The sequence below is a fragment of the Macaca nemestrina genome, chromosome 20, assembly GCF_043159975.1.
Source record: "Macaca nemestrina isolate mMacNem1 chromosome 20, mMacNem.hap1, whole genome shotgun sequence".
NCBI lineage: Eukaryota > Metazoa > Chordata > Mammalia > Primates > Cercopithecidae > Macaca > Macaca nemestrina.
The window spans coordinates 47,147,633-47,169,799 of NC_092144.1; the positions used below are offsets into that span (position 1 = coordinate 47,147,633).

General features: G+C 50.9%; 1 protein-coding gene and 2 long non-coding RNA genes across 7 annotated transcripts in view; 1 reads left to right on the plus strand and 2 right to left on the minus strand.

Annotated features, from left to right (window-relative positions):
• Positions 1-22,167, plus strand: part of LOC105495419 (signal induced proliferation associated 1 like 3) — a 310,011-nt gene that overhangs the window by 70,680 nt on the left and 217,164 nt on the right. The window lies entirely within an intron of this gene.
• Positions 2,594-3,372, minus strand: LOC139360448 (uncharacterized). The gene is made up of 3 exons (XR_011617857.1): positions 3,240-3,372; positions 2,849-3,082; positions 2,594-2,724 (listed from the first exon to the last, which is right to left on the minus strand). It is a non-coding gene; the product is annotated as an uncharacterized lncRNA (long non-coding RNA).
• Positions 4,240-5,850, minus strand: LOC139360449 (uncharacterized). The gene is made up of 3 exons (XR_011617858.1): positions 5,728-5,850; positions 4,932-5,023; positions 4,240-4,361 (listed from the first exon to the last, which is right to left on the minus strand). It is a non-coding gene; the product is annotated as an uncharacterized lncRNA (long non-coding RNA).

Here is a 22,167-nt window from a genome sequence, read left to right on the forward strand (position 1 = left end):
AGCCACTGTGACCTGTTTCTTACATCTCCTTTCAGAAGTCATGTGTACAGGCAGATCTGTAAACACGGCAGCCAGGCTCAACATTAAGGGTGGCCAGATGTAGCCTGCCGGCCAAATCCAACTCGCTGCCGGTTTTTGTATGGCCAGGGAGCTAAAAATGGGTTTCACATTTTTAAAAGGTTAAAAAAATTAAAACGATTTCATGTCACGTAAACCTATATGAAATTTAGGTTTCGCCAGACGCGGTGGCTCATGCCTGTAATCCCAGCACTTTGGGAGGCCAAGACGGGTGGATTACCTGAGGTCAGGAATTTGAGACCAGCATGGCCAACATGGTGAAACCCTGTCTCTACTGAAAAAAAATACAAAAATTAGCTGGGTATGGTGGCGCATGCCTGTAATCCCAGCTACTTGGGAGGCTGAGGCAGGATTATTGCCTCTGTCCAGGAGGCAGAGGTTGCAGTGAGCTGAGATCGTGCCACTGCACTCCAGCCTGGGCGACAGAGCCAGACTCTGTCTCAAAAAAAAAAAAAAAAAAAAAAAAAAAAATTTAGGTTTCAATGTCTATAAATATTTATTGGAACACAGCCACGCCCATTTCATTGTGTATTGTCTGTGGCTGTTCTCACGCTGTAGTGGCAGAATTGAGCAGTTGCAGCAGAGACAAGTGTGACCCATTCCCCCCAAACCTGCAATATTTGCTCTTTGGCCCTTTACAGAAGAAGTTTGCTGATCCCTGCGCTACACACTTTCCTTGAGCAATGTGCATTGGAAAGACGGTCAGCTCTTAGCACTTTCCTTGCATTCTAACTGTGCTGCCCAAAAGCAGAGCCCAGCTGCAAGCCGTGGGCATGTCCAGGTGTGGCTGGCGGTGGGTCTGTTGGTACCTCCACGTACACCTCGCTGAGTATTTCTTAGGCCCTGGCTGCGTGGCAGGCCACTGGCTGGGAGCCAGAGCAGGTCTAGGCCTGCCCTCGGGAATCCACAGGCTGGTGGGTGGGGAGAGTCAGGCAGTATCGGGCAGTCCTGTGGAGGGATGTATTCGGGCCTGCTCTCACAGGCCTTCCCTGACCCTCTCCCCATCACTCCCACTTTGTGTTTATTTGTGGCACTTAAAAAAAATAGGTTATGCATTTATATGCTTCAAAATCAATTCTGTGTGGATGTGTGAACGGTCTCTCCTCCACTCCTCTCCCTGCCCACTTTGTTCCTTTTCCCCTTACGTAATGATTTGTATTTTCCCTTGGATATCCATCTAAGGTATCATTATATCAATACAAGCAAATATGGATATGTATTTTTGTCTTCTCCTTCCTTCTTCGACAAAAGGTAGCCTACTTAGTACTCTGTTGTGCACTTCGCGAATGTTTACTGAACAGCACACCCTGGAGATCTCTCTTATTTTAGTGTTCTGGTGGAAACTGAAGGATGGGTAGGAACTAATAAGGCACAAAGGAAAGGTGTATGCTGGGGTCGGGGGAGCATGAGGAAGAGCATTCTAGGCAGAGGGAACAGTGTGAATGGCGTGTGTCCAGGTTCCGGGGAGCATGGCTCCCTCCAGAGCAGGGGGAAGGCCTGGGAGGCTGAGGCCAGGGAGGAGGGGGCCAGTCAAGGCATGAAGGTTCAGCAAGGCCTGATGGTCAGTGGAGGAATCGTGCCCTTAATTCTGGGCACACCCGGGTGTGGGGTTCTGCTCTGTTTCCTTCCATGCCCTGATTTCTGTGTGGCCAAGTACACTTGGCCGTCATCACATGTGACCAAGGAGAGACCGAGAATGTCCTCTAGAGCGGGTTATTGGGACTCTGGTTATTGATGGAAGAGTTTGTCCTGTGAGCTGCTCTCGAGAAGTGTGACCTGGTGTCTGGGAGGTTTCAGGCCTGTACCTCCTGCCTCCTCAGTTCTTTCTAGTCATGGGACACGAGACACGTCCCATCAGTTCTCACCTTTTCAGTGGACACAGTCGTGGTGCCCAGTACAGGCATTGTTTGGAGGGTAACGCATGCACCATGCTGAGTTCCAAGTTGGCCACATAGTGAGTGCTCAAGATTTGATGGAGATGGCTTTGGTTCTTTTTATAGGGCTGGTGTGGGCTCATGGTTTGTTAGTATAACTCATGATTAGAGGTTTGGGGAGTCGATGCAGTGGCTCATGCCTGTAATCCCAGCATTTTGCGAGGCTGAAGCGGGAGGACTGCTTGAGGCCAGGAGTTCAAGACCAGCCTGGAGAATACAGCAGGATTCCCACCTCTACAAAAAATGAGCCAGGTAGTGGCACATGACTGTAGTCTCAGCTACTCAGGAGGCTGAAGTGGGAGGATCACTTGAGCCCAGGAGGTCGAGGCTGCAGTGAGCTATGCTTGTGCCACTGTACTCCAGTCTGGTGACAGAGGGAGACCCTGTCTCAAAAAAAACCAGAGTTTTGGTTTGGTTTGCTCACCTGAGTTCTAATACCTGCTCTGTTACTTCTTGTCCATGTTGAGCAGGTTACTTAACCTCTCTCTACTTAACTTTTGTCAGTTGCAAGCGAAAGTGGTAATACTTGCCTCTGGGTCCTGTGGATGCCGGCAATTATTATTATTCCTATTATTTCATAGCCTCCACTGTACAGTGTTGTCAGATGACTCAGTGCCGGTGGTAGCAGCGTTACCATCATTTCAATAGCAGTGCCCTTCGTTAGCTGTGACACCTCACCTTTTCTGCAGGACACCTTCCCGCAAATCCTTTCCTGTCAAAGGGTTTGGGTAGAGTTGCTCCTTGAGTATTTAGGAAAGGAAGCCCTGGAGGAGAAGATTGTCTCTTTAGTTCCTTTATGAGTCATTGACCATAAAAAGTCACGTGACCACAAGTACCTGCAGGGAAGGGTGAGAGATGGAGAATTTTCCCAGTTGCCTCCTGCACAGAATATAAATATCACCACCACAGCCCTGTGCAGTACGTATTCGTGAGCACATTAATCCATCTCGCCATCAGAGAGGCTGGCTCCAGCATCTTACGCATGTCCACGTTGTGGTCAGCTTGCAAGAAGTCACCCGTGGTATGTGGCAAAACAGCTGGACTCCCGACATAAAGTGCTGGAAGGAAGACTATGAGGGACACAGTTGTAAAGGCTCTCGAGTATCTGTCTAATCAGAGAAACAATTTAATGTCCCAGATCAAAGTCGAGAGGCAGGCTCTGGGAACTGGGCTGTGAGCAGCCAGAGAAAGGCAGCAGAACCGGTTTCTTCAGGGCAGGTCTCTTACCTGCTTGTCTAATGCCCAGTGGACACTCCATTGGCTCCCAGAGGCCTTCCTGGTCATCTCCTCCCTCTGGCTGGGTCCTTGATCTCTGCAGATGGCTGTGTCCCCTGGGGCCAGGGAGCACCTACTGTGTGCCTAGTGCTGTCCAAGGTACTGGAGATAATCATAGGTAATGTTCTTTGAGCGCTCACCGTGTGCTTGGCGTTGCAGTTACTTGGGTGAACCCATGTAATCCTTGCAGCAGCCCTATGAGGTGGACAGTGTCGGGTCCATTACAGATGTGGAGACAAGCCCAGGGCTGCTATGTCACTTGCCCAAGGTCACATAGCTAGTTGGGGCAGCCTCTGCTGTCTGGATCAAAGCCTGCCATGTAAATGGCTCCAGCGTTTGCAGGCCACATGCACGTCTTCAGAGCTTTCTCCATAATGGACTCTTTCGGAAGACCCTGGCCTCCAAGGGGTGTATAGTGGCTTATGGCTCTCCCAGTTAACGGTGCTTATGAATGTGGCTGTGGAGGGCGAGCGGCTGGGGCTGGACAACGTGGGCTTTCCCACTGTGACCTCTGGCAGCCAGAAAAAGGGACAGGGGTCAAGCAGGGGCATCTTTGTCCACTCTTAGCTCCTCCTGCCTATTCAGGACCCACGCTACAGGTTCCTGTGGCCTCCCCGGGGTGTCTTCCTGGGGTCAAGGCTTCTCTGGCACGCATACCATGGTGCCCTTGCCCCTCTACCCCGACATCCCAGCCAGGCCATGTTGAAATTGCCTTTTCGTTTGTTAGTCTCTCTATGCAAAATGTTGGGAGGGCAGGGGCCTTGCATCTACTTCCCTTGGCCCAATCCTGGCTGTGCAGTAGGTTTTAAAAACACGTCTGAACAAATGAGTAAATAAATGACTCGTGTGACTCAACTAACATCTAAACAGAACTTAACTTGCCATATCTTCTGGGCACATGCCACATCTGGGCTAGAGAGGCAGCGGAGGGTGGTGGTTGAAAGCCAACCCTGGAGGCACGTGCTGGGAGTTCAAATCCAGTTCTGTCGCTTACTTGCTGGGTGACCTCGGACAAGGGACTGCACCTCTCAGGACCTCAATTTTCTCATCTGTTAAGTGGGATAATGGTAGGGTCTGCCCCATGGGCAGTTGTGAAGGTTACATGAGTTGGAATGTTAAAGCATCTGGCACAGGCACTGGCTTAAGAGTTAGCTGGTTGGCGGAGCGCAGTGGCTCACGCCTGTAATCCCAGCACTTTGGGAGGCCGAGGCAGGTGGATCACGAGGTCAGGAGATCGAGACCATCCTGGCTAACATGGTGAAACCCCGTCTCTACTAAAAATGCAAAAAATTAGCCAGGTGTGGTGGCGGGTGCCTGTAGTCCCAGCTACTTGGGAGGCTGAGGCAGGAGAATGGTGTGAACCTGGGAGGCGGAACTTGCAGTCAGCCGAGATCGCGCCACTGCACTGCAGCCTGGGTGACTGAGTGAGACTCCGTCTCCAAAAAAAAAAAAAAAAAAAAAAAAAGTTAGCTGCTGCTCCTAGGCACTGTGCGGTGGTGTTAACCGTGAAGAGTAATCGGGTCTTAGCCTTAGGTATGTGGAGAGCCGGCTCAGTTCCAGGGGAGGTGATACTCACCACGTGAGCCTAAGAAACAGTGATTTCATCCAAAAAAGATTGCTCAGCCCTGGCATGGTGGCTCATACCTGTAATCCTAGCACTTTTGGGAGGCTGAAGTGGGTGGATGACTTGAGCTTAGGAGTTCGAGACCAGCCTGGGCAACATGGTGAAACCCCATCTGTACAAAAAACACAAAAATTAGCTGGGCGTGGTGGTTTGCATCTTGAGATCTCAGCTACTCAGGAGGCTGAGGTAGGAGGATAACTTGAGCCTGGGAGGCAGAGGTTGCTAGTGAGCCAAGATCACACCACTGCACTCCAGCCTGGATGACTGAGCAAGACCCCATCTCTTTAAAAAAAAAAAAAAAAAAAAAAAATTGCTCAGCACTGATGAGGAATTGCAACTCTAACCCTGATCAGTAAGCTTGCTTAACACAGGCGTGATTCGAGTGGGGATTTTTGGAGTTGCACGAAACTATGTGTTCTTTGTGGGAGAAGTTGGGAGAAAGACCCAGCCCAGCTGAATCTCCTGAGAACAATGAGGCACTTTTTGCAGATACGCTGTCCTTCCAGTCTCAGGGTGAGCCCTCTGCAGGGCGGGGCAGTGAGGCGGTTAAGGGCTGGATTCCATCCTTACTAATGTGTGACCTTGGGCAAGTAACACCAGGCACAGTCAGTGAGAAAATTAGTAAATCAAATTCACTCTGAGTATAGAATAGAGATAAAATACATAGAAGTAACATAACAGGTAGAGTGAGAAGAAACATACATCTAGTAGGATTTCCAGAAATAAAGCTAGAAGGGGTGGTGGGGAGGCAATATTAGAACTAATGCTAAAAATGTGCCATAATTGAAGACTTGAATCTCAATGCTGAAAACTCACAATGAGTGCCAAGCAGAGACTGGATAAAAAGAAATCCCCTAGATAGATTATTGGGAGGCTGCAGAACATTAAGGATAAAGAGAAAACCTTGGAAACTAGCAGACTAGGCGAGCGCAAGTAACAAACCATCCCTAATCCTAGGTGTTCATTTCTACAAAATGAGGAAAAGAACAAGTTACAATGTGACCAGCTTACTAATGAGCTTGGAACTAGTAAAGATCTTTTTGCATAGGTCCTGACACATAACAAGTGTGCATTAAATGTTAGCTGCCTTACTGTTGGTGTCATAAATGTTGATGACAACAATAGTGATTGTTCTGTAGGCTGCTGTGGAGTATGGCTGGTACTCCACAGATGCCTCTCATGCAGGCAGCTCTGTGGCCAACTAGGGCATGTTGTTGTGGTGATCCCTAAAGAAGAGAATAGTCATTTCATGAACCTGACTGGAAGTCAAGATTTGTGGATTCCTTCAACAAATGTTTCTAGGACCTCTTGTCTGTGCTAAACACAGTTTCAGTGCCCAGGTATGCAGCAGACAAGACAGACCTAGTCCTTGCTGTCCTGGAGTACAAGGTCTGGTGGAGGAGACAGACTAGAAATAAACAGTATTTATCAGAAGTGATTGGTAGTGCCATTAAGACATTCAACCATTGTAGCATTTTGGGAGGCCAAGGCAGGAGGATCAGTTGAGGCCAGTTTGAGACCAGCCTGGGCAACAGAACAAGATTCTATCTCTTAAAAATTTTTTTTTCTTTTTTTTTGAGGCAGGGTCTCTCTCTGTTGCCCAGGCTGGAGTGCAGTGGCACAATCTCAGCTCACTGCAGCCTCAACCTCTCTGGCTCAAGGAGTCTTCCCACCTCAGCCTCCTGATTGGGACTAGAGAGGCACATGCCACCATGCCCGGCCAATTTTACAAAGACAGTTGTTTAGGTCGAGTGTGATGGCCCATGCCTCTAGTCCCAGCTACCGGGGAGGCTGAGACAGGAGGATCACTTGAGGCCAGGAGTTCAAAACCAGCTTAGGCAAGAGAGAGAGAGAAAGAAAAGAAAGGAAAGGAAGGAAAGAAACTAAACCAGGATAAGGTGAAGTGAGTGGTATTGGTGGGAGGGGTGTCTTAGAGGGCTGAGGAAGGGGCCTGTCCAAGGAGGTGACATTTAATCTGAGACTTGAAAGACGAAAAGGAGCCAGCCATGCACACAGTTGGGTGAACAAGGGTGAGAATGTGGTGGGAGGGATAGGTAGTTTGTTCCCCAAAGCCTCCACTTGCGTCCATCCCAGGGGTGTTTGGAGAGGAGGTCTGTGGGGAGCTGACTTTGGCATCTAGGAAGAGAGGTGGTGGGCCCAGAGACCGGGCCCCTCCCTGGCTCCTCCCAGCCTTCTCAGGGCCCTTACCCAGGGACGCAGGGCCACAGGGAAGAGACCCTTCGCCCCTTGGGTGGGCTCCCTGACTTCCCAGTCAAGAACGTGGTTGTCCTTTTTGTTCCAAAGGTGACCCAGCTGCACCATCATAGAAGCAAAGCGGTGGTGCTCTGTGCCTGAAGCCCGCTTTCTCCCCCAGAGTAAATCAGCCCAAAGCTGTCTGCCCTGGAGAAGCTCCAGAAAGCAGCCAGGCCAGACTGGGCATGCTGCTTGAGGCTGTGGGGAATTAACCATCTCTTTTCTTTGTGTCAAAGGTGGGGAAGGTATTAAAGCAACAGGGCTTCCTGGATAGAGCCGCAGTTAGGAGCCCAGATTCAGGGCTTCAGCTCCGGCTTCCCTACTCACACCTTGGGCAAATGCCTTCCATGTGCCTCACCTTAACTTTCCCATCTGTACAATGGGACAGTATTTCCTGCGCTTAGAAAAGTGCACCCAGGATGTGCTACGTTAAGTGTATCACCTTCCAATTTTAACTTGAGGTGAGACGACTTTCTCTTTCCTCTAGTTTCTTGTCAACAGTTAAGACACTTGCGTTTGACTTCTGTTTCTCCACACCAGCCCGGTTCTTGCCCAGGAGCTTGGCGTCAGGCAGTCAGCCAGCCTTCAGGTGCCAAAAGCAGCCCTTCTGCTGGGGGGAGCAGGTTATTTGATGCCAGGAAGCTGAGAATTGTCAGGATGTTTGTCGCCAGCAGCGTTGGGGGCCTGTGTGGTGCCTGCACAAAAAGGACTGTTGCTGCTTGTCAGAGAGAGAAGGCTGCTTCCTCCAGGGCAGCTGCTGCTTTTCTTAACCCTGGCTGCACGAACCCTGTTAGAATCAGGTGGGGACTGTTTACAGCGTGCCCGTGCCTGCCTTTCCCCTTTTCCCGCTTCCTGTGTAAAGGGCCTGAGGCCTGGGCACGGAGACTTTTTTTTCTTAGCTCCCTGATGTGCCTTCAGGGACACTCTGAATTCAGGGGCATTCACAGTCACTGAACGTAGCTGAGAGCCACCTGGGGATCGTGATAAAATGCAGGTTCTGATTCATCTGATCTGAGGAGGAATTTAGCATTTTCTTTTTCTTTTCTTTTCTTTTTTTTTTTTCTTTCTTTTTTTTTTTTTTTTTTGCTTTTTGAGACAGACTCTCACTGTGTCGCCCAGGCTGGAGTGCTTTGGTGCGATCTCAGCTCAAGGCAACCTTTGCCTCCCGGGTTCAAGCGATTCTTGTGCCTCAGCTTCCGGAGTAGCTGGGATTACAGACTTGCATCACCACCCCTGGCTAATTTTCAAAGTTTTAGTAGAGATGGGGTTTCACCACGTTGGCCAGGCTGGTCTCAAACTCCCAACCTCAGGTGATCCACCCGCCTTGGCCTCCCAAAGCAATGGGATTACAGATGTGAGCCACTGCGCCCGGCCGCATCTGCTTTTTCGGTGAGCTCCTAGGTGATGTTGATGATACTGTTTCCCAGACCGCAGCTGTCAGAATCAAGGGCCTAGAAGTCTGCTTTTGAGATATGTAGAATGTGGGACACGCACTTTGAATCCCTAGCTGCATCTTTACCAGACCTCTTGGTGATTGACTGCCCATTAGGATTTGCGAGCCTAGACCAGGGTTTGTGCACCCTGACACTGTTGAGCTTTGGGGCTAGATCACTTTTTGATGTCAGGATTGTCCTGTGCATTATGGGATGTTTAGCAGCATCCCTGGCCTCTACCCACTAGATGCCAGTAACAGCACCTCCAGCGGGGATCATCAAAAGTGTCTCCAAATGTCCCCTGGAATAGAGGTGGGGCAGTGTTATCCCTAGCTGGTTACCAGCGGCCTCACACCCTCAAACTGCACCATGCCTGGGACCTGCTGGGCCCACTGGTCACGCACATCGATGCTCAGGTCCTACAGCAGCAGTCATGGCCACTTTAGTTTGGGGCAGGGCCCCAGTGGGGATACAAGCTCTTGGTGCATCTCCCGTCTGCCGCGCTTTGACAGACACTGCCCCAGCGCCCTTACCGCTCAGTAAATGGTGGGTGTGGCTGGACTAGCAAGTGGGGAAAGGATAATAAACCAAGCTGGGTGTTTGTGTTGGGAGAGTGGGAATCAGAATGAAGTCACCATAAAGTCCCTTTTAATAACAGTAGAGAAAATTCTAGGCTTGGTGGCATTATCTCCTTTGGAAATCGTCCCAAATTCACTCTCTTCTCCCCTCCTCCTACAGTCCCCATGCTGGTCCTGTCCATCCTTGGCTCCCACTGGCCTAAGGCAGCAGTCTCTCCTTATCCCCCTGGCTCCTGCCCTACCCCTCGTGGTCTGTCCTCCATACTCAGCCAGGTGGGGTCTGTGAACACCTGATGTCATGGCCCTCCCCTGCTCAGAACCTCCCATGGCTGCATCTCACTCAAGAGAAAAGTCAAGGCCAGGTGCGGTGGCTCACGCCTGTAATCTCAGCACTTTGGGAGGCCTAGGAGGGAGGATTGCATGAGCCCAGGAGTTCGAGAGCAGCCTGGGCAACATAGACCCTGTCTCTACAAAATATTTTATAATTTTTTTTTTTTTTTGATTAAAAAGAGAAGCCGGTGCGGTGGCTCGTGCCTGTAATCCCAGCACTTTGGGAGGCTGAGGTGGGTGGATCACCTGAGGTCAGGAGTTTGAGACCAGCCTGGCCAACATGGTGAAACCCTGTCCCTACTAAAAATATAGAAACGAGCCAGGCATGGTGGTGGGCATCTGTAATCCTAGCTACTCGAGAGGCTGAGGCAGGAGAATCGCTTGAACCCGGGAGACAGAGGTTGTAGTGAGCCGAGATCATACCACTGCACTCTGGCCTGGGCGACAGAGTGAGACTCCATCTCAAAAATAAATAAATAAACAAATAAATAATACATAAATAAAAATTAAAAAGAGGAAAGTCAGTGTCTTTTTTGTGGCCCACTGGGCCCCTGTGATCTGGCTGTCACCTCTCTGCCTTGTCCTTTGACCGTTTCCCTGCTGCTAGAACGCAGCAGGCACCTTCGCTCTCCAGGGTGTCTGCGCGAACCGTCCTCTCTCCGGCTCCACACAGTCCTCTGGCTGCTCCTGCGAAGCTTCCCTCAGGTTTCTCTGCCTAGAAGTCACCCTCCCAGTGAGGCCTTCTTTACGCCTGACCCCCAAACAAAAATGGATTCCATTTATTTACCGTCTTCCCTCATGGAATATAAGCCCCGTTAGAGCAGGGCCCTTGTCTGCTTTCCCGTGGTTTCCCCAGCACAGTGCCTGCCATGTGGGAGGTGTTGGCTGTGCGATTGAGGAGAGAATGAGTGAACGGCTACTTAAGTGCTGCTTTATGCCTGGCCTTGTGCATCCTCCCGCGGAAACCCTCCTAATTCTGTGGGGCAGCTCCTGTTTTTTGTTTGTTTGTTTGTTTTTTAAGACAAGGTCTTGCTCTGTCACCCAGGCTGGAGTGCAGTGGCACAGTCATGGCTCAGCGCAACGTCCGTTTCCTGAGCTCAAGCCATCCTCCCACCTCAGCCTCGTGTGTAACTGAGACTACAGGTGTGCACCATCATGCCCGGCTAATTTTTAAAAAATATTCAGTAGAGACGGGGATCTTGCGGTGTTGCCCAGGCTGGTCTTGAACTCCTGGCCTCAAGCAGTCCTCATGCCTTGGACTCCCAAAGCCCTGGGATTACAGGCGTAATCTCAGTGCACCACTGCACCCAGCTATGCAGCACCTGTCTTGAGCTCCATTTTACAAATGAAGACATGGAGGTTCTGATTAAGTCCCTGCCCAAGGTCTCCCTCTGAATAGGGAAATCGCCAGAACACACATCAGGCCTCTCTGCTTAGGTTGAATTCTTTTTTTTTTTTTGAGATAGAGTCTCGCTCTGTCACCCAGGCTGTATGTAGTACAATGGCGTTATCTCAGCTCACTGCAACCTCCGCCTCTTGGGTTCAAGCGATTCTCCTGCCTCAGCCTCCCCAGTGAGTAGCTGGGATCACAGGTGTGAGCCACCGCACCTGGCTAGGATGAATTCTTTAACTCCCTACATCATTGCACTGTTTGTCGGGTGGCACAGCCAGAATGAGCCTTGGCTTCCCGTGCACTCAGTCAGGGTGCTGGGGCCTGGCTGAGCCAGGCCATTGGAGAGTAGAGGATTTGGGGTTCCCTGCTGGGCTTGTTGACGTGGACACCCCTCCCCCGTGCTTTCTGTTTGCCTGTGCAGCTCTCATGCATATTTAGGGTTCTACCTGGCGGAGTGGGGGAGGGGAGGCTCCTTCTCTGTGTTTCCTCTGTGAGATTCTGGAGTGGGGTCAGCCCCTGGTTCTGCCCCACGGCCCCAAGCCTCTTCTGGTTGCTGAACCACCCTGGAAGAATTCCCAGGTCATTTTATACCCACATCTTGATTTCTGTGACCGGATGGACCAGATCACCAGCTACCTGGGGGGAGGGACAGAGGCGTCTTTTCGGGTTTCTTTTAGGCCTGGCAAGGTGGTGGGTGTTCCTGTTGAAAGATCTAAAAACCTCCGTTCATTCCTAAATGTCTTTTTGGGGCCTCTTGCGTGTTGGGCACTTCCTTGAGCATATGGGAGGAAGGCAGCCAGTGAGACAGGCGGGGTCATGGGGTGAACACCTGCGGAACTTCGGCGGTAGCCAGGTCCGATGGGATCTGAGTACCCACTTTGCCTTCGGAACGCTGTCTTCTGGCTGGGCATGGAGATAAGGAATAGATACAGCAACAGCCACTTAACTGCAGGTGGACGACGAGTACAGCTCTTGATCAGCTAGTCAGCCCACAGTGAGAACCCCGCCCCAGTCTAGGCTACCGTGTCCTCTGCTGCCAGCAGCCCAGTAGGGTTCTTTGCTGAAGTCTGGTTTTTCCTTGACTTGTGGCTGGCGAGTGCTACACGCTCTCAGAGGCCCAGCGGACCTCTCCGTCCACTCAAGGGGCGCGTGTGTGTTTAATTGGACCGCTAGTACCAACAACAGCAGACACTCTCAGTGCCAGGCCCTATTCTGAGTGCCTTTTAATCCCCATAATGACTCAGTGGCGTTGGTACTGTTGTTGGCTTTCTTTTCCAGATGAGGAAAGTGAGGCAAAGAGAGGGGAGGTAACTTGTCCACTGCCTCACAGCTATTAATAGTAAGTGGCAGGGGCCAGGCATGGTGGCTCACGCCTGCAGTCCCAGCACTTTGGGAGGCTGAGGCGGGCAGATCACTTGAGGCCAGGAGTTCAAGACCAGCCTGGCCAAGATGGTGAAATCCCATCTCTACTAAAAATACAAAATCAGCAGGGCACAGTGGCGTGTACCTGTAATCCCAGCTACTCGGCAGGCTGAGGCATGAGAATCGCTTGAACCCGGGAGGCGGAGGTTGCAGTGAGCTGAGACTGTGCCACTGCCCTCCAGCCTGGGCAACAGTGCAAGACTCTATCTCGAAGAAGAGAAGAGAGGGAAAGGAGGGGAATAGAGAGGAAGGGAGGGAGAGGGGGAATGGGAGGAGAGGGGAGGGAAGAGAGAAGAGAAGAGAAAGAGCTTACTGACCTTAAAAAAAAAAAAAAAAAAAGTCACAAAGCTGGGATTTGAACCCAGTCCATCTGGCTTCCAATTCCACGCTCTTAAGCACTCTGTGGACACATCAGATGGCTGGACAGGGCCAAACTGGCTGAGCTCTCTGGGGATGGGAGGAAGACCCTGCCAGCATGGAAAGGAGCAGACGTTCCCATTCCTGGTGCTCTGGGAAGAACTGCCTCCCCACATCCCCAGAGCAAAGGCCATGGAGGAAAACCTGAAGGCAGGGAGAAAGCTATGTGGCCGGTCAGCTGCTGTCACCCTGGAAAGCCCTGGGCTGGCTTATGTACCCCACCTGCATGTGAGTTCAGTGGGCCCATTGTGCAGATGGCTTGGCAGGGGCTGTGCAGAGTCACTGTCCCCAGGAATGCAGCAGCTGAGCTCTCTGCCCTGGAGTTCCAGAGGCTCCTTTCACTCAAGACAGCCCTGTGACAATGACCTGTCGCACAGATGACCCTCCACCTGATGCTTTGGAGCTGGAGACAGATCTCTCTTGGGGGCTTGCTGGGACCGGGGTGGGGTTTGGGGCGTTTGGAGTTGGGTGTGAGGCCATGGAGCCTTGCAGCTGATGGCTTGGAGTCACACTGCAGGCAGCTGTGTCCGGGCCCCACCCTGCACTAGCTGCGTGGCCTCAGGCAGGTGACTTCACCTCCTTCCTCAGGCTCTTCATTTTTCAAATACCTGCCTCGTTGAGTTTGGGCTGGAGGGAGAGAGAAAGGATGGTAATTCACTGAGGTCATCTTATGCAGAGTATTCAGTCCACAGCCAGGCATCCTCATGGGAGGCAGTGTCACCATGTGGCTACAGCCAGGGCCTCAGGAACCACCACTTCCAGCACAGGGCTTTAGGCAAGTGGCTTTAGCCTCCATTGGGCTACACTTCCTCATTCTACAGCAAGGGCCAGAGCAGTCCCGACCTCTTAAGGCTGTGGGTTCACTGAGTGAGTCGGTACCTGGGGAGTATTTAGCACGGGCCCTGGCACTCAAGGTAAGCACGCCCCGTGGCATGAGCTGTCACAATCATAACGTGCAATTGAGAATGTCGGCTTGAGGCCTAACAACCAGGCAAGGAGGAACTGCACAGATAATGTGATCAATGGGGCCGGGCACAGTGGCTCACACCTTTAATTCCAGCACTTTGGGAGGCCGATGCGGGTGGATCACTTGAAGTCAGGAGTTTGAGACCAGCCTGGCCAACACGGCGAGACCCTGTCTCTGTCAAAAATAAAAAAATTTTCTGCACATGGTGGCGCACGCCTGTAATCCCAGCTACTTGGGAGCTGAGGCATGAGAATCACTTGAACCTGGGAGGCGGAGGTTGCAGTGAGCTGAGATTGCGCCACTGCACTCCAGCCTGGGCAACAAAGCGAGTCTGTCTTAAAAAAAAAAAAAAAATTATGAATGGGATGGTTCTAGAAAACTCCAACTTAGCCACTCCCCTTTGGCCTTGAAAAGTGGTGACATGTCCCCCAAGGCTTTGGGAGGCTCCATTCAGATTGCCTACATGCTGACTCTGGTCAGTTGTGCAGGGCGAGTGTGAGTGCAGGAAGTCGGCGGACCTAGGTCCCTGGTACTCCCAGCTGTGTGACCCCGGCAGGATCCTCAGACTCGCTGGGTCAGTGTCAGGCACAGCGCTAAGCACAGAGGTCGTGCCCAGTCACTGTTGGTTGTTCTGAAGACAGCAGAATAGTGAGGGCACTGGAGGGTGGGCCCTGTGGTCAGTCAGATGGATTCAAACCCTGACTGTGTCAGGTCTGAGTTATGAGACCTTGAATAAGTGATTTAGCCCCCCTGACCCTCAGTTTCCTCATCTGTGAGATGGGGATGACATCACTTCAAATGGGGCTGTGGGGATCACGAGGCGATCTATATGAAGCCCTTAAACCAGCTCTTGGCACAGAGAAAGTTCTCATTGCGCGTTGGCTATTTTTGTTGCTATTATTATTTTTGAGATGGAGTTTCACTCTTATCGCCCAGGCTGGAGTGCAGTGGCACGATCTTGGCTCACTGCAACCTCCGCTTCCTGAGTTCAAGCAATTCTCTTGCCTCAGCCTCCCGAGTAGCTGGAATTACAGGTGCACGCCACCATGCCCAGCTAATTTTTTGTATTTTTAGTAGAGACAGCGTTTCACTCTGGTGGCCAGGCTATTATTATTAAACCATTCTGGAAAGCATCATAACTGGAAAGTGTAAATCGCAGATATGTTCCAGGGAACAGATCCCTAACGGGGGAGTCTGTGGAGAGCTCCTCCTCTGGAGGGCTTGTTCAGAGCTAGCATTCGAGCCTTTTTGTCTCCAGAATGTACCTGAAAGAGTCTGTGAAGGAGGGGGCAGGAGCGTGTCAACCAGGTGTGATGTTGTCTTGCCACAGGGACAGGTTTCCCAAGGTCAGAGGATTCCACGGATTGTTCAAGGTGCCATATGAATAAACACTTGAAGTATTTTAATAACTGTGCTTTTATTTCATTGCATAGCGGGAAAGTAATTTTATTTTTTTATTATTTTTTTAGAGACGGGTCTTGCTCTGTCACCTAGGCTGGAGTGCAGTGGTACTATCATAGCTCACGGCAGCCAGGAATTCCTGGGCTCAAGCAATCCTCCTATTTCAGCCTTCCAAGAAGCTGGGACTACAGGTGTGCACCACCACACCTGGCTAAGTTTCTTATTTTTATTTTTTGTAGAGATGGGGGTCTCACTGTGTTGCCCAGACTGGTATTGAACTCCTGGCCTCAAGTAACCCTCCCACCTTGGCCTCCCAAAGTGCTGGGATTACAGGCATGAGCCATTGTGCCTGGCCAGGGAAGGAGTTTAAACAGCACGTCAAACCTAGTATCCCTTGGCTATTTCCACATTGGGTGAGGCTAAGGTTGATACTGAAGCCAAAAATAAATGAGTGTAGTTAAAGTGTGGAGGAAGCAGTCGCTCAGGTGCTCTGGGATATGGTACAAGTGGCGCCAGTGCGTGTAGATCTGGGAGACGAATGGGGTCAGGGCGGGGCTGTGAAGTTGTTTTTCAGTCGTGGAAAAGCTGAAGCTCCCTCAGGAGGTTGCTGAGCTGTTTGGCCCCCTTTGCCTGTCTCCTCCTTGGCTCTTGAAAATCACTAAAGGTCTGAGCACGGCCACTCCAGAGTAGAGCAGCTGCCCCAGCTGCTGTAGTTTCCCACATCAGAGGTGGTAAGACGGATGAGGAAACGGACCAAGTGTTTATTGCTAGCGCCTTCTCTTCCTGCAGTGGGATGTGAAAGCTGGGGAATGGCCTGGAGCAGCTAACTGTGATAGTGGTAATAATCTTTAACCAATGTTTGAGTGCCAAGCACTTTCCATGCTTGATGGCATCGAATCCTCCCTCTACAGCGTGATCTTTCCATCTGTCGGTTGGGACACATTGGGCTGCAGGTAACAAGATGTCTGGTGTCTCCTGGCTGAGCAGCGGAGACCGCGTCATTGCAAACATGGCCGGTGCAGAGGTGCTCACCTGGAGCTCCAGGCACTTAGGTTTCTGTGTGCAGGCGTTTTATTCGTGCTGGCGGGGTTGGTCGTTGCATGGTCATGGGATGGCTGCCCCAGCCTGAGGATCACTTCCTCAGACACGGCATCCCGAGCTGGGAGGAGGGGTAGGGGAAGGGTTTCCTCTTCACATGCCTTTCCTTTTGGAAGAGAATATGTTCTTATAAATGCCCCTCCCCCAGCAGACCTCTCTTTACGTTCCATTGGCCATAAAGGAGCCAGGGGCCGGCCCTAGCTGCAAGGGAGGCTGGGGCAGCGCTTGTCTGTACCGTGGGAGACAGCAAGAGACAGGGGATGGCAGTGGCATCCGCTACACAACCAAGTGTCTGCTGTGGGTGGGTGCTGTTGCCACCCTTGCTATAGATGAGAAAAATCAAGGATCAGAGAGGTGAGAGAACGGCTTGCTTGGAATCTCATACAGCCTGGAGGACAGAGCAGGGATCTGAAGCCATGTCTTCCCACAGAGCCTGCAGTTTTAACCCCTGTGCAGTGCTGCCTTCCTGCGGGGGGGACTCCCAGCCAGCTGTAATGCAGGGTGGTGAGTAGGTGAGCTGCAGCTGCCAGGGGAACACAGGAAAGAGAAACTCGGCTTGGGCTCCACCAGGGAGAACTGTGAAGAGGGGTGGTTGGGCTGGCCTTCAAAGGGTTAGTAGGAGTTCTGCCAGATACACAGGGAAATGGCCTGAGGAGGTGGGCCCTGGGCAGAGGGCACAGAATGAACGAAAGCGGATTGGGACAGTGTATGCTGGGTGGGTCAAGGAAGCCTCTTTGGATTGAAAGGTGAATTTGTCTTACGTCACTGGGAAGTCTGTAGGAGGGGAGCTTCAGACACAGTCCGAGTATGGGGCCCACACGTGCCACTGGGGCTCTCCTTGGCTTTGCTCTGCCAGCAGGCTGGATTCAGGGGCAGATCCTCCTGGTTTATTAACTCAGTGGAAAGAGGATTTAGAGTCTTCAGTGGTTTGTTTTGTTCCGAGACGGGGTCTAGCTCTGTCACCCAGGCTGGGGTGAAGGTCATGATCATAGTTCACTGTAACCTTGAACTCTTGGCCTCAAGCAGTCTTCCCACCTCAGCCTCCAAGTAGCTAGGAGTACAGGAGTGCACTACCACGCCTGGCTAATTTTTAAATTCTTGAAGGGGGTATGTGTGTAGAGATGGGGTCTCACTACATTGCCAGGGCTGGTCTCAGACTCCTGGCCTCAAGAGATCCTCCTGCCTTGGCCAACCAAAGTGTTGGGATTACAGGCATGAGCCAGCACACCCAGCCAATATTTATTTATATAGAGATAGCATCTTGCTCTGTTACCCAGGCTGAAGTGTAGTGGTTCAGTCACAGCTCACTGCAGCCTCGACTTCCTGGACACAAATGATCCTTCCTCCTCAGCCTCCAGAGTAGCTGGATTTACAGGCGGAAGCCCAGCCTTTATTGTTTTTAATTGATAAGTCAACATTACATCTATTTATGGTGTGCAACATGCTGTTTTGGTATGTGTGTACATTGTGGAATGGCTAGGGCAAGCCCTTTAACATAACGCATGACCTCACTTGTTTTTTTTTTGTAGTGAGAACGCTTAAAGTCTCTGCTCTCCACCATTTTGAAGTATGCCGTGTATTGTTAGTAATTGTTGCTATCATGATGTACAGTAGCTCTCTTGAACTTACTTCTCCTGTCCAACTGAAGCTTTGTGTCCTTTGACCAACTCCACAATCCTCCACTGCCATCCTCTGTATTTTATTTTCTTGAGACAGAGTCTCACTCTGTTGCCTAGGCTGGAGTGCAGTGGCGCCATCTCAGCTCGCTACATCCTCCGCCTTCTGGGTTCAAGTAATTCTCCCTGCCTCAGCCTCCCAGGTAGCTGGGATTACAGGTGCCCACTACCATGCCCGGCTAATTTTTGTATTTTTGGTAGAGACGGGGTTTCACCACTTTGGCCAGGCTGGTCTCGAACTCCTGACCTCAGGTGATCCACCCGCCTTGGTCTCCCAAAGTGCTGGGATTACAGGTGTGAGCCACCGCGCCCGGCCAGTCCTCAGTGTTTTTATACCAGCCCCAGGGAATATTCCAGTTGGGTTGTATGCCTATCCAAGAAGGTGGTATTTGGGAGTGAGTGGGGGAAGATGAAGCAGAGATGCTAGATACACAACATAATATCCACAAGTACATGTGCAACTTTTAATAGATACCTTCATCTTCTGTACTTTAGTATCCTTGTCTGAAAAGTGGGATTAAGGTAATCACCCCTGCCTCATACATAGGGTTTGGGAAGATTCCACATGGTAGACATTCACCAGTACAGTTAGAGAATGCTCTTTGGGCTGGGTGCGGCGGCTCACATCTATAATCCCAGCACTTTGGTAGGCTGAGGCAGGCAGATCACTTGAGGTCAGGAGTTCGAGACCAGCCTGGCCATCATGGTGAAACCTGATCTCTACTCAAAATACAAAAATTAGCCAGGCATGGTAGCACATTCCTGTAGTCCCAGCTACTTGGGAGGCCAAGGCATGAGAATCGCTTGAACCGGGAGATGGAGATTGCAGTGAGCTGAGATTGCACCACTGCGCTCCAGCCTGGGCAACAGAGTGAGACTGTCTCCAAAAAAAAAAAAAAAAAAAAAAGTCCGGGCACATTGGCTCACACCTGTAATCCCAGCACTGTGGGAGGCCGAGGCGGGTGGATCACGAGGTCAAGAGATCGAGACCATCCTGGCCAACATGGTGAAACCTCATCTCTACTAAAAATATAAAAATTAGCTGGGCGCATTGGCGCACTCCTGTAAGTCCCAGCTACTCGGGAGGCTGAGGCAGGAGAATCGCTTGAACCCAGGAGGCAGAGGTTGCAGTGAGCTGAGATCACACCAGTTCACTCCAGCCTAGTGACAAAGCAAGACTCTGTCTCAAAAAAAAAAAAAAAAGACAAAACAAAAAGAGAGAGAGTGTGTGCTCTTTGGAACCTAGAGCACTGGTCTCCCAATTGGTAGAAGACCCCAAATGACACCTTGCCAGGACCTGGTATTGCCATATAAACTTGGGCTGCTTGGATTCAAATCCCAGCCCTGGCCGGTAAGAGCTAGATAACCCTGGGCAAGTGGCTTTACCTCTCTGTGCCTTAGTTTCCACATCTGTACCAGAGAGAAGAATGCTTAGGGCACTGCCAGGCACATGGTAGACATCAGTAAATATTCTTTTGATGAGTGCATGAATGGAAAATCTGAGTCAGAAGCAACTCATGGCTTGTTAAACCTTTTTGGATTTGTATTGCCAAGAGTACCTCCAGAAGAGCATTACTCTGTTACTGCAGGCTGTGATGACCCATTTCCCTGTTGCCCAGCCAGTGCTGTGTCTTATCTTCTAGGAAAGAATTCATAGTAATTTTTTCCAGGAGTATGTGGTGGGGCATAGTAATTTCGATCGGTAATGGATCCAGCCTAATATTATGGCCATGTAAGAAAATGTCTGTGTTTTTCAGAGCTGCAAACTGAAATGCATAAAGTTGAAATGACATGATATCCGGCATTTGCTTTAAAATCCTTCAGGCTGGGTGCGGTGGCACACATGTGTATTCCCAGCACTTTGGGAGACCAAGGTGGGAGGATTGCTTGAGCTCAGGAGTTGGAGATCAGCCTGAGCAATATAGCAAGACCTCATCTCTACTAAAAGTAAAAATTAATTAACCAGGCATGGTGAGATATGCCTGTGTTCCCAGCTACTCAGGAGGCTGAGGCAGGAGGATCACTTGAGCCTGGGAGGTTGAGGCTGCAGTGAGCTGAGATCACACCAGTGTACCAGCCTGGGAGACAGAGCGAGACCCTGTCTAAAATAAACAAAATAAAATACTTTGGTAAGAAGGAAAAGGGGGAAAAAGGAAGAAATAAAGAATAGATGAAGCTAATATGGCAGAATCTTGACAATTTTTGAATCTAGGTTTGGGTACATGGGAGTTCATTGTACCTTGCTCCCTACTTTTTTTTAGCATGTTAACAGAACACAAACCAACCCTATCTTATCACACACGTGCACACACACACACACACACACACACACAGACTAAAAATTGTGTGATCTTGAAAAGCACTGCGATCCTGCTGCCCACAGGCAGTCGGGAAGGCCCCGAGCCAGGGTGGCAATGGGTAAATGACCACCTTGCAGTTCGTTGTTCATCCCCTTCGTGGGGAGACCTTTTCTGGTTCAGCAACTGGACGGATAGTGGATTTCAGGCCAAAGCATCAATTTCTCATCTCTTTCTTGCTCAGGGGGAGGAGACCAAACCCCCTCAGTGATTGACTCCTGGGTTCCCGCTCACTGCGGGCCTGGTTTTACCATGGGGTGGAGGGAGCCACAAGCTTCTCTTCTCCAGGGACCTGGGTAATGATGGCAAAAACGTAACTGGCCAATCTTCCACAGTGACTAAATGCTAACTCCAGCCCCGCTCCTGGATGCACATGAGCAGTCTTGCCCATCCTTGTTAAACAGGCGACCGCCCCCAGCCTTCTCTCTAGTTGCACATGGAAGTGAGTGGTGGGTGAGTTTTCCAGCGCTCAGTGTGCTCTTCATTCCGCTGCCTGTGGGCGCCAGGGAGGGGCTTCCGCAGTCCATCTGGCACTGGGTGGGTCTCAGTCCGGGCGGGCGATCCACCCAGGAACTGACCCCTGGTTGCTCCAGAAAGGTCATCGTTTAAGAATGTTTCTTGGGTAGCCCAGCGGGAGGCCCACGTGTGCGTGTGGTCAGCTGTAGCTTCCGGCTGTCTCACTTCTGCTGAATTCCAGCAATTTCTCATTTCCTTTAGGAAACAGGATGAGTCTGGAGAGGAGTATGAAAAATCATGACAAACCTGGCGATAGGGACACTGGGAACCTAGCCCTGAATGAAGCTTATAGTTTGTTATGATTGCCAGGGTCTTGAACAGTGTAGACCAGGGGAAAGAAGGTACCTGGGGCCAGATGCCCTGGATTCAAACCCCACCACCCCCACTTAACAGCTTTGTGACCTTGAGAAAGTTGTGTAACCTCTCTGTGCCTCAGTTTGCTCATCTGTAAAATGATGATAGTACCTGCCTCGTAGGATTTAAGGATTAAATTAGATACTGTTTTTTAAGTGTTTGAAACTGCCTCTTCTGTAGTAGTTCCTCAATTAATAGTGGCTATGACAATATTATCGTATCCTGTTGTAATGTGCATGCACAGTTAGGATTAAGAACCTTTGGTCAGCCAGGCACGGTGGCTTACACCTGTAATCCCAGCACTTTGAGAGGCCAACGTGGGCAGATCACGAGTTCAGGAGATCGAGACCATCCTGGCTAACATGGTGAAGCTCCATCTCTACCAAAAAGACAAAAAAAAAAAATTAGCCGGGCGTGGTAGCGGGTGCCTGTAGTCCCAGCTACTCGGGAGGCTGAGGCAGGAGAATGGTGTGAACCCAGGAGGTGGAGCTTGCAGTGAGCTGAGATCACGCCACTGCACCACAGCCTGGGCGACAGAGTGAGACTCCCTCTCAAAAAAAGAAGGAACCTTTGGTCAGCCAGGCGCGGTGGCTCACACCTGTAATCCCAGCACTTTGGGAGGCCGACACAGGTGGATCACCTGAGGTCAGGAGTTCGAGACCAGCCTGGCCAACATGGTAAAACCCCGTCTCTACTACTAAAAATTTAAAAAATTAGCTGGGCAGGCCGGGCGCGGTGGCTCAAGCCTGTAATCCCAGCACTTTGGGAGGCCGAGACGGGCGGATCACGAGGTCAGGAGATCGAGACCATCCTGGCTAACACGGTGAAACCCCGTCTCTACTAAAAAACACAAAAAACTAGCCGGGCGAGGTGGCGGGCGCCTGTAGTCCCAGCTACTCGGGAGGCTGAGGCAGGAGAATGGCGTGAACCCGGGAGGCGGAGCTTGCAGTGAGCTGAGATCCGGCCACTGCACTCCAGCCCGGGCGGCAGAGACTCCGTCTCAAAAAAAAAAAAAAAAAAAAAAAAAATTAGCTGGTCATGGTGGTGGGTGCCTGTAATCC